Source organism: Strix uralensis, chromosome Z, assembly GCF_047716275.1.
Source record: "Strix uralensis isolate ZFMK-TIS-50842 chromosome Z, bStrUra1, whole genome shotgun sequence".
Classification (NCBI taxonomy): Eukaryota; Metazoa; Chordata; class Aves; order Strigiformes; family Strigidae; genus Strix; species Strix uralensis.
This window is the reverse complement of record NC_134012.1, coordinates 28,136,179-28,148,437: the sequence shown is the minus strand read 5'-3', so window position 1 is coordinate 28,148,437 and position 12,259 is coordinate 28,136,179. Positions and strand designations below refer to the sequence as shown.

Genomic DNA, 12,259 nt, shown 5'->3' with positions numbered 1-12,259 from the left:
TTGCTGAAGTGGTAAATATCATGTGTTTCAGTAAGACATGATATATCCTACAAGAACTGAAAGAAGAGGATTTCATCCAGAAACTGACAGAATTTGGAAAAATATATCTGCTACTGAGTACTTCTGTTGGTGTCCAGTTCATTAAAGGTAGTTACCAGATGATATTTTCCTAACCATTTAGGAAAGATTAATAAATTTGTTTTCAACTGAAGTTTGAGCAGGATTCTTGCTGGAAAAGCTGCTTAGCTGAAAATACCAATTAATCCCTATTAACCTCTATTACTTACTTGAAATTAAGCTGGCTCATTAGTAATTTACACATTTCCCTCTGAACATAAGTTCGGTAGTAAACACAACAAAGCAGTTAGAGATGTCAGGAACATTCCTAGGACACCCTGTGTTTATTTCATTGCTACCCAAATAGAAAAAAATAAGAGCAATGAGACAGAGTTAAAAATTACTCTTAAGGCAAATTACTGTGGCATTGGAGGAAACTAATTTCAATATATCTGCACTGTGATCAGGGAGCTCTGCTTTCCAGACTGCCAGAGCATAAAATCTGTGCTAAAGCACTGAAACCGTGCTGAATATGTATCTATCGTACAGAAAAATTATAACCTTCACATACATCTCACAATGATGTGAGATTGCATTCAAATGAGAGTTAATTTTTAAAAATCAGTTTGTTTAAAGAGAAATGTGCTTAGTTCTTCAGTTCCAGGATAAAATGGATCTTTGACTGATCATATGGAGTGCCTGCAAAGAAGTCATTTAAGAAAACTTCCTCTCTGGCTTTGCCCTTCACCTGTGATGCCAAACTTGAATCTGCTCCTTGACTGAACAGCAAAAAGCAAAGTCTTTCCCTCTCTGATCCCCAAAATGCATCCTGCATATTGCTCTTAATTATTTTGTTAACTTCTAGAAAGTTTTAAAAGTAAGCATTAGTTTGCAGCCAGAACTAAGGAAAATCTGAAATTTAAAACAAATTTTATATTGCTGGTGTGATTTTGATTAATTAGAAAACAAATCTCTATGTAAATCAACTAACAAGGAAAAATTCTTGAGGTTAATTATTTTAAACTGAAACAGATTTAAAACGCCATTTTTGCTGAATTCAATAAACTAGCACACATAGTGGGAATGACAGCTCAGACTTTAACCAAATGTCATCAGCAGATACTGGAACAGAGACTAGAGCTACAAACAAATAAGAAATTTGTTAAAGGGAAAAAAAAAGAAAGAAAAAGAAAAGACTAAGAAGAAAGTCAGCATAGTTTGAAATCTGAAATTCTGAACAATTCCCAAACCACTCTAGTACTGATCCTTCACTGTTAGTGATGCCAAAGTTCTGGCATACTATCTCAGTTCAGATTTTCATCACAAGAAAATGAAATGAAAAAAGCCATCAAACCAATGTGACTCTATCCCATAAATAAGAATGGCCAGCCAGCAATATAAAATGAAGTTTTATAAGAAAACAGCATATATATTAATATAACACTTTCTCTCAATCCCTGCCCCATCCCCTCCCCCACAATCATTCTATTCAGGGCTTTTTATCTGGAAAAATGTCAGGTGCCACATACAAAAACCTGGAGGATTTGATAGAAACTATTGTTGTGTTTTGGGAGGGATAACAGGCAAGGGTGTGGTATGGGGATGGGGATATTACCCAGGGAATAAATAGATTTGCGAATTATCTTCCAACTTACTGTCCTAACCATGTTCAGTGCCTTCCATTGGGTGCCTGTTCATGTATTTTGTCTGTGTCTAGTAGTGAATGAGGTAGTGAAAAATCCTAGCTGCAGTCATTATAGGGGATCCCAAATCCTGATAATTTGCCTACAGAATCCAGTGACATCTGTTCAATTGCATTTCTTTACCTGTGGCTTAAGCCAAATTTTTTCATTTTGTGGGACATGAAAAAATAAATTAATGTGTTTGGGATCAAAAGACTTTAATTAGTATTTTGATATTTCTGGTAGAGGGAAGAGGAGATACAGAGGATGAGTCAGCACCATTTCTCTGATGCATGTGACTGCTTTCATAGCATCCTGATGAAATGTTACCTACAGACATACAAAGTTATTCTGGAAACCTTGGTGACTTCATATTGTGAGTGCAGCATTATGCAGAAAAACTGTTTGATATAACTGCTGTGATTCCTTGTTGTCATGCTGCAGAAAAAATATTCTTTTCCTGCACCTTTATAAATGGATGGGTTTAGTTTCTGGTAAACCTGCGAGCACTTTGTCAACTTGCTCTTCCAGAAGGTCCTCTACAGCTTTCTGGAATTCCTATCATAGGACAATAGTTTGGGGCAAATACAGGGCACTCTTCATAGCCTCAGAAACCTGCGCTAGGGAAGCAATGCTGTGTGGGCTGATGCCTACCAGATGGTTCAGACAAGTTCTGCTGTTCCTTAGAAGCTGGCAAATGCTCTAAACTCAGATCATCCCTTTCCTTTTCACCTCCTGATATTGTTTTCATTATACATGTATTGTAAATACTTTTAAGTAGACAGGTAGAAAAGCATCCTACTACCTGGAAGTACTGTATGAAAGACACACCCTTTTCAAATAATGCTTTCAAATAATTTTTACCTGGGGCTGAAACACAAAGCTGGAACACTATTTGCTTTTGAAAGCACCTCAGAGAGAGGACTAAACCTGAAAGAGTAACTATATTCCAATGTGTTCTTCCTGGATATCTTTAGAGTAGGTATATTTAAGTTTGGTTTAAACCTAGTGTATTGGGTGTTTTTAAAAGGACATACTCTTTCCAATTTACAAAGTCTTTAGTAGCAGACCCAGTATAAGTCCCTCCACAAAACAAAAGGTCTTTCATCACTGGAAAAAGAGTCTAACAGTTACATTGCAACCCTAACCGGAGAAGACTAAAGCATAAGTGGCTTTTGCACAGTCAGGAATAGCAACAAACCAGTGAAGAGGAAGACTGGAAGTCATCTTGTCCCTCTCAGAAAACACATTTGTGGCTTATCAGAGGGCCTGGTATCAGAATAAGCTGCTCCCAGAGAAGGGGCAAAGCCATGTGCTCACATCCCAGACCTGCCACACCTGCTCCTCCACCCTGGGACAACCGACCCGCAAAATTCTTTCCATGTGGACAAATTAGGTGGTTTCTATTCTTCATCAGGCCTCCAGACAGAGGACTGCATCGGTAATGCCTGCTTGCTGTGCATTAGTATTCCTTGTTGTACAGCATCATCTAAGAATAGTGTCTAAAAATCTATGACCCTTCTCATAACCTTGTTTTCGATTTCAAATCAGTTGTACCTTTCTCTAATTCATTAGCAAAAAGTGATGCTATCAATGTATGAGACTCAGTTTACCTTCTAGCTTTTTGTAATTAAATGACCCTTCGGATTCAATGAATATTTGTATCTTTCAATGTTCTCTGAATTCTAGTGCTGTTAATGAACATAAGCAGCTGGAAAGTTGGATGTTTCCAGGTTTACTTTTTATGAATATTGGCAAAGGGAAAATAAGTTTTCAGGAAACACACTTTTTATCCTAAGTTTTTTCTTCTAAGTCACATGAATTCATGCAGACCTATGAAGTAGAAGAAAAATGTGTCAGTGTTTTAACTTTCATAGTAGAAGAGGGAGAAAAGAGAAAGTTAATATCTTTTTTCATCCTTCATTCAAATAATTAATAATGTGTCTTTCTAATATACAAAGGAGAAAATAAGGAGTGAACATTTATAAAAGCGCAAATTTTCCCATAATTTCTTCCTGTAACTTTCAAAGCATGAAAGTATTTTCTTTTAATATATGATTGCTTAGCTTAATAACTTTCAGTGACATTAGAAGTCTGTACAATATATTAAACTTTGTTGTTTTAGAAGGAAAATGCTGTGTTTTGTTTATCAAGGTAACACTAGTATAAAACCATTTGGTTTACAAAACCAAGTCACAAAGGAATTACATTTGGAAGGAAGTAAAGCAAAGATTAAATAATATTTTTCACTGGGTCATTAGTATTTCAGAAGTCAGACAAGAAGGACTAGTCCCTGCCAGAAAGATATAAAGAAAAATCAGACATCCAGTGCACAGTTCAATACATGTTTTAAATAACCAATAAGTATTAAATTAGGCCTCTTCACTGATGAAAATCTGAATAGCATTCATAAAATTCCACTGCATTTTAACAGCAATGGAAAGCTGTGGTCTCAGCCTCAAAATACCGGCTTTTCAGCAGAAAAAGGATAATCCAAAGTCTTTTTTTTTTCAGACTTGTTTCTTTCTTTTTAAAGGCTTCACATTATTTGTCTCTCTATAATTCTTTCTTCTCCAAGCTGACATTCAAGCTGACTTTGCAGTGGTCTTCTGGGATGGTAAAGTAGAATGGGGAATACCACTGCATTTCAGAAGAAAATGCTCACTTGGTTTTAACTGGTGGTCTACTTTTAAAAATCAGTTGGTGTATAAAATTAGTCCATCAAACAAATGAACAACTTTACAACTACCTGTAGCAGTCTACGCAGCACTTGTAAGGTCTGTTTGAAGGACCAGTTTGTTTCATTTGTTTAATTACTACTGGGGAACACACATGAGTGCTCAGAAGCTATGCATAATTTCTTATCAACTAGTAAGAAGCTACTTTTCCTTACACATCTTTCCCTGACTTGTGTCCTTAAACCATGGTCACAGAAAATGTCTATTTCCTTATACAGCCTTTACTGCTTTTGTTTCTCATGGTGGTATTCTGCTGATATGTCGGGCTGAGTGGAGTGGTCCATCCAGATAGATGCCTTTCTGCATCATCAAGGCTTTGCAGTATCAAAGATCAAAAACAGTATAAGTGCTATCTGGGGTAATCCATACTACTCTGCCTTGGTATACGAGGCTTGTCTCAGGTTGCTACCATGACTCATCCCCCTGTGCTTCTCTCATTCTAAATCCTGCATATCTATCTGTCACTACTAGAAACGGCACCTAAAAGACATGCCAATATGTTCACCTGTGCAATGCACATCATGCCTCTCAGTCCACCAGTATCTGCTCTGAATCCAGATAGTCCTAAGGCAAGGCTCTTATTGATGTCTTTGTTGGAAAGAATGCAAAACTGATAAAAAACTCCTTAAAATTCAAAGATTCAAACTATCTCCTGGTCAAAAACCTATGCTAGAGATGCCAAAATGTTACTAGGAATGAAACTCAGTGCTACTATTCTGCATTCAAAACTCACATTCTCAAGAGTTTTCACCATTAAAGAAGATGGTCCTAACTGATCCTAAAAAAAAGGCAATTGACACTTACAGAAAGACTTCTATCAGTGTCTATGCTTTTTGAATCAGACCTGTTAACTTGGAATTTCCATGGGCTACAACTTGTTTCTGTAACATCTTTGCCATCATTGGTGTAGTTTTGTTTTTATTTTTCAGAACAAAAGTAAAATTCTACATATTCTGTTTTATTATAATTGAGAACAAATCAAACTGTAATAATGACTGTAAATAATTCTCTGGCAAAATACATACACTGACTGACCACTTATGTATGCTATATACATAAATATGTCTCTTAGCAATACAAACAATGACTTTAAGCAAAATAAACAGAGCCTCTCTCTTTTTATTCTTGGTTTATTGCTTCTTTTTTCTTTTTTTTATAACATTGAGGTAAATAATTGAAAATTCATTTCACAAATATTTAATTTGTGTCATAAACTGGTAGTAGATGTGTATTCAATCCAGCCTCAGACTATAACCTTCTCTGCTTGTAAATATCTCAGCAATGTGGGATAAGGATAACACATCAGCCAAAAATCTCCTCTTCCAGACACCTCTAGAAAGATATTAGTTGTGAGACAAATTACCATTATACTAAATGATGTTACAGTTATTCCAGCAATAAACTATACACTGTGAAAACAAATAAACTCCAAATGTTTGCAAAGATGTATTATTTGAAGGAAGAGTAAACCTGATGGGTGAAATTTAAGAATGAAGTTAAAAATTCAAGGTCTGTTTTTTACTGTCAAGTTGTTAAGCATTGCTTTAAAAATACTCTTTCTTTGTGCTCATTATTGGGGAATGGGTTTAAAAACAGCATGTACTGCTCAGGCCACCTACTATGAATACGAACATATATTCTTATTTATGTATTTCAATCTCTCAGAGAAAGCATTTATCGTATACATGGTCCAAATCAAGAATACATTACTGTTTGGTATCTTCAAAACCAAAATCTATACCTAAAGGCCTCAACTGGCTCTTACCTATATGGCAAATTGAACTTCTGAGCTAACCAGGTCAAAATTTACAGCTGATTGCAATCCAGACTAACACTCTGCGGTTTGAGCAAAATGCCACTATGAATACAGGGCTTATGAAGTTTTTAATGTTTGAGAGACTCCTCCTCTACTCACTTGAAGTAAAAAGTGGTTTTCCAGATGTTTGGCATGTAACTGTCAAAATAGCTGTCCAAATAATCTAATTTGAATCAATATTTAGTCACATAAAATATAAACCCAGGTATCCTGAGCAAAAGATGTGGCAAGTGGGTTTCATGTCAATATCTGGCATTTACTTGCTATTAGCACATGATTCTTTGTGGGTTAAATATAACCTGATAAACCTAATAATTGGTGCCAAACTAGACCAAGCTGCAACATTAAGCTACAGAGTTCGAGAAACAAGTTATTTCCACCTCCTTTGGCAGAACCCACTTGCTGCTCTTAAAGTGAAGGAAATCTACAACTTACCCAGAAATCAGGCTGAATTTGGGGTAGATCACTCCTTCCTACAGAAAGATTTGCAGAAAGACACCAGATAGAGGGAGAAGAAAATCCTTTCCACTAGTTGGTTCAGCGAGGGGTGGGAGCAGAGGGCTGTCCTGGGACAGAAGCACAGCCCAGGTGCCCCAGTGGGAGCAGGAGCAGGAGCAGGAGCAGGAGCGGGGCAGCTCGAGCTGCCTGCTGGCCCTACGCGATGCCTGCCCACCATTTGGAGCCACTCTGTTCAGGCTCCAGGCACCCTGCAGAGGACCCAGCACTTCAGAGAGCTGCAGCTTGAAGAAATACTAGATCAGAAGATGATCAAGCTCTTCTTCTGCAGAGAAATGGACACCTGTCCTAATTCTTCCCCCCACTTCTGCATTCTGCTTTTATAAAAGCATGGGGGGTATTTTTCTCTTCCAATATTTGGAACACACTCTTGCATTCAATCACTCATTTGATGTGTCACTTCTGATCATTCTGATACATTTATGCCCAACGTGAAAGATATTATTGGTATGTACAACAATTAAAAAAACAAATAACATTTGAGTCCATCCTATTACTGATGCTGGTGATAAGCTTTGGTGTTACGTACTACACAACATGAGCTTTTTCTTTTCTTTTTTCAAGTGAGAACCTGGAATTGTCTTACCATGTCTTAAAGGTCACTATTCCTAGACTAATCATATACACAGATGAGTAGAGATAAACATGTATAATCACAAACACAATACGATTTGAAGGAAAAAAAAGTCCTAGTAATTCTTCTCCCACTATAGCACAGGCTGGTGGGCTGGAGCAGGCTTCAGTAGTGGCAGATGATACATGAAATACATCAATTTGCATATGACACAGCTCCTCTTTTTATTTCAGCAATGGCCCAGTGAATCTTGCTGAAACATTCAAGGTAAAGTTAGTGAAGTCTGTAATAAGATTCTGGTAACAGAAGCCGTATGTGCAAAATTCACAGCAGATTATGTTATGAATATTATCAGCCTCACTGGAAAACACTTTCTTGTCTGCGTTGGTTAAACTGTATGCTATTATCACCAGTATCTAAAAAGCAGACTATAGTTATCTATAGCATAAATATACTGCTTATCAGTGCATAGGGTTACTATATTTTTATCAGTTAAATGTGTATCTGATTAATGCCTTTCCTTAACACAAAAGCATATATATTGCACTTCTAAAGAACTAACCATAAAAGCATTTTTACTTAACTTACCCGTTGTTGAAGCTGGAAGGAGTCTTGCCCTAAACTCTCTACCTGCTCTCATGTTGGTAAGTCTCTCTCTCTCCTTTCTCAATCTCTCTCCCTCCCCCAGTGCAGAGATTGCAGTAAACTTGGAAAACTAGCAGGGACAGTGTTTCAAATGACTTAAGAAAGAGAACAGGAACAATCATTTCGTTCTCTTTTTTTCAGATGAGTACAGTACCTTCAGAAAGAAGGAAGGAAGGGAGGGGAGAGGAAGTCAACAACCCTTTGCTTTCCTGCAAAAAAATAAGGAAACAGCAGATAGCAATCTCGTTTTCTCTCAAACAAAATGTTTGGAAAAATAAATATATCCAAAGCAAAAGGAATTCCTCAAGTATTATATCTGCATTATTGGCTTCATAAAATGTACTTTAGAGTTTGCTATGTGCAACTACATGAAATGAATTTCCGAAGTAGTGGGTAGAAATAAGACACCCATGTGCAGAACAATTAGCCATAAGCTTGCACAAATAATGCAGGCTTTTACTCTAGAGAAGGAGCAACCATAGATGTATACACATATCTTGTTTCCATGGTGATATAGGTACAAAAATTCCTAAAACCCCTCTTTACTGTGATCATAAGAAAATAGCATATTAGATATTTATAGAATGCTGTGAAATAGAAAGGGGGATGAGAGGGGTCACAAAAATGGTAAGGATCATAGCTTGATACTGGAGTTGCAGTAACAAGTAATTTATCTCAAACAATTGCATTATAGAAAACATCCTGATTTATACAAACAAAACCAATATGCTATGTTCTAGGACAGATTTTATATTTAATTTTGCTTCTTTCTTTCCCCATTAAACACATTTTGACAACCAGATACTGGCCAGCTGGCTGGAGTAATACTTGGGATATGTTTAGTCCATTGTGTGCCACTGTGGTTTTGTTTCCTTGAATGTTTTCCCCTAACTTTATCTATCATCTGAAGTCCACATATAGTGATCAGATGCTCCCTTTTTTTTCCCCCTAATTTTTTTTTTCATTCTAACATTCTTGCCAGTAAACACCTTTACACTTGTGCTGGGACTGTTTTCAGTTAACCTTATAATGTGGTACCAAAGATGGGGCTGTTCATCAATGAGCAATTCACGGTTGAGTTCTGTGAAAGACGTAAAAGAAAAACTCATTTTAAATGGCCCTCTCTTATAAACTATACATCCAGACTTTGCTCTGGGAGCAATAGCTAGATGAATACTACTGAAGTCAATTGACTTATTGCTGTAAATCCAGTGTTAATTGGAGGACTAGTTGGTATGCTATCCCATAAAAATTATTATTTCTTTCACTGTACAATAATGAGAATTGATAAGCTGTAAACCAACATAGGAAGTAGCATTTTGGCACCTGTGTCCTTTCATGCAGTTCCTGGTGTTATTTACAGAAGACTTCTAGCAATGATTTCGCTGGAGAGTCTTTTATTTTAATGTTCAGAAACAGAAAGTTTTGATAACAGACATCAGTATTTGACAGAGCAGTGCAGGTGCTATGAGTGATCTCTGGACTTACAACATCACCAGTGTTTCCTGGAATGCGTGGAAGTGTAACACAAGGGTGAATTTTAAAAGCAAAGGAATACAGTGCACTTAGGGTATATACTGCAAATGAAGTCCTTGATACTCCCTAGGAAATGGACACCCTAATCAAACAGATCTCCAGAGGCATGGGAAGCCAACAAATTAATGTATTGTTTTGTGGGGTCAGTCTAATAACTCAAAAAAATTATTTTTTTTTTAAATTGTTTTTCAAGGTCTTAAAGATGGTAACCGCTTCAAGGCTTTTTAAGTTTGTGTTATTTATTTGTTTGCCACACATGCAAAGTTAAGTTTGTGTTATTTATTTATTTATTTGCCAGGCATGCCAGGCTAACGAGACCCTGAAGACTGCCATTATATATAATTTTGCTTCTCTCTATTGGGAACACACTGCAGAAGTTAGCTGAAAACCTATACTGACCAACTTAGGATCATTGCTACATAGATCGCTGAGTTTATGTGATAGTTTGTATAGTCCCTTATGAAGGACTTAATAGTCACAGATGTGCCCTACTTCAAATAGCAGGTTTCCCTTTCTTGAGGATTGCAAAGCTAAGAAATGGAACACAAACTTCTGTCTGTCATCTTTAACAGGTTATAAGACTTTGCTATTCTGATTGAAGGAGACTGTGAGAGACCCTTACTTCAGCAAGGAGAGCAGGAGATGTAAGGCCTTTACTGACCCTACCTCAGATCCCATCATCAACAACATTTCCACCACCCAAGTGCTCAGGACTTAGTTGCCCCATCCAAGGCCAGATAGAGTAATCTTGCTTCCCAGCGTGCAGCCACTATAGTACTTGTCTTGCTCTTACTTCTGCCAATTTCTCCCAACTGTTGCCAGAAAATCACAACCCAAGGAGTAAGACACACTGAAACTGTGATTTTCATGCCAGAAAAATACCTTGCAAAGTTATTGCCCGTGTAGTTACTAACTGTGGAGAAATAAAATCATTGTCGAAATAATTAGTATCTAAAGTCATGCAAACCAAGTCACAGATGACACTATTTATGATATTTACCCAAGTTTTAAGGGACAAGTTCATCTGGTTTTCAGAAGTGTTAGCCTTCTTTTTTTTTAACCATTTGCCGTAGTTTGAGCCCAGCACTGGGAAGGAGAACATGAAGCAAAAGGCTTGGGAAGGGAGATAAGGACAGAGAGGGAATGACTCACCCATTATTGTCATGGGCAAAAGACAGATACATTAGGGGAAGAAAAGAAGATCACTTTATTTCAAAACACCAACAACAACATTTAACAGACAGAATGGGACAGTGAGAAGTGTTACCACATCTTAAAAGCACCTCCCTCCCAGCCCTCCCTTCTTCCCAGGCTCAGTTTTGTTCCTGATATCTCTACCTTCTCCTCCCAGTGGCACAGGGACAGGGGATGGAGGTGCAGTCAGTTTGCCGCTTCTTCCTCCCAGGGTGGGGGGCAGGCACTCCCCGCATTCTTCCCCCCCTCCACGTGGCCCCACTCTCATGGGAGACAGTCCTCCATGAACTTTCTCTGGTGTAAGTCCTTCTCACGGGCCACAGTCATTCCGGAGCTGCTCCGTTCCAATGTGGGTCACCCTGGCACGTTGCAGTCCTCCCAGTGCCAAACTACGACAGCGTGCCCTCAGAGTCTAGTCCTCCTTTAAAGCACAGCTGCCTGCTCTGGCATGGGGTCCTCCACAAGCCACAGGTCAGCATCTGTTCCACCATGGACCTCCATGAGTCACAGGGAGGGTGGCCCTGCTGTCTCACCACAGGATACAGGTGGGGTCTCTGCTTCAGTGCACCTTTCCGATTCCTCCTCCTTCCTTCCACTGACCTTGGTGATCGTATAGGTGTCCTTCTCATAACTACACAAGTCCCAACCCACTTACAGGTTCCCCTTATTACATACATTATTGCAGAGGTGCAGCCACCATCACAAATTGGCTCAGCCTTGGCCAGAGGTGGATCTGACTTGGAGCTGGGGGAGCTTTTGAGAAGTTTCTCACAGGGGGCCACCACTGTAGCCCCCTCCCCCATTACCAAAAACCCCGCCACACAAACCCTGCACAACTTTTCTCACTGTACTGTTACAAAAATGAAGCCACTGATACAAATTCAGAACAGTACAGTTCCAGCCTCAGTGCAGATAACTGAACAACTTCAAGTGTAAGTTCTTCCCAGGACCAGTACATAATCTCTTGTAAGAAGTGGCCGGGAAAAAAAAACATTCTTGTGGTCATGGTCAGGGTAGGTACAGAGGAGCAGGAAGATTCCAGTAGTACCAGTCTGTATGATCAAACTAGATCTTCAACCAGACTGACATCTAGAATGTTAAGGCCTTGGGTTTTTTTTCTTTTTCTTTTTCTTTTTTTTTAATTCCAGTAGGGAATAAGTTGTGTTTCACAGGCTCTTTCTAATAACAGCAGGAATGTTTTCCTATATGTTCAAAATAAGAATGAAATAAACAAGTTCAGCATGCTAAAAATAATGTGAGCCTCCATCCAGCAAAGATAGAAGAGCACGCAGAGGTAACTGCAACAGCAGTAGTATGCCACTTCATCCTGAGAAAATGAGACCAGAGGCAAAAACCAGAGTCTTTTACTGGTTTGCTTGATTGCTTTAGGACAATAACCATATACATCTGAACTGTCTGTGAAAAAATAAGATTAATGTCTTCCTTCCTGTCTACAGTATACCTGTGGCATTTTAAGTGAGTAAAAATAATACACTTCTCA

At 38.2% G+C, this 12,259-nt stretch overlaps 1 protein-coding gene across 2 annotated transcripts in view; it reads right to left on the bottom strand.

Annotated features, from left to right (window-relative positions):
- ZNF366 (zinc finger protein 366) overlaps positions 1-8,083 on the bottom strand; it is a 39,004-nt gene extending 30,921 nt beyond the window's left edge. The window contains exon 1 of one of the 2 annotated variants that reach the window (XM_074856417.1): positions 7,972-8,083. The gene's annotated coding sequence lies outside the window, so the exon portion shown is untranslated. Of the gene's footprint in view, positions 1-6,728; positions 6,799-7,971 lie in introns of those variants that run through there. The other variant, XM_074856419.1, reaches the window with a different exon arrangement.
- Between the last annotated feature and the right edge of the window lie 4,176 nt (positions 8,084-12,259).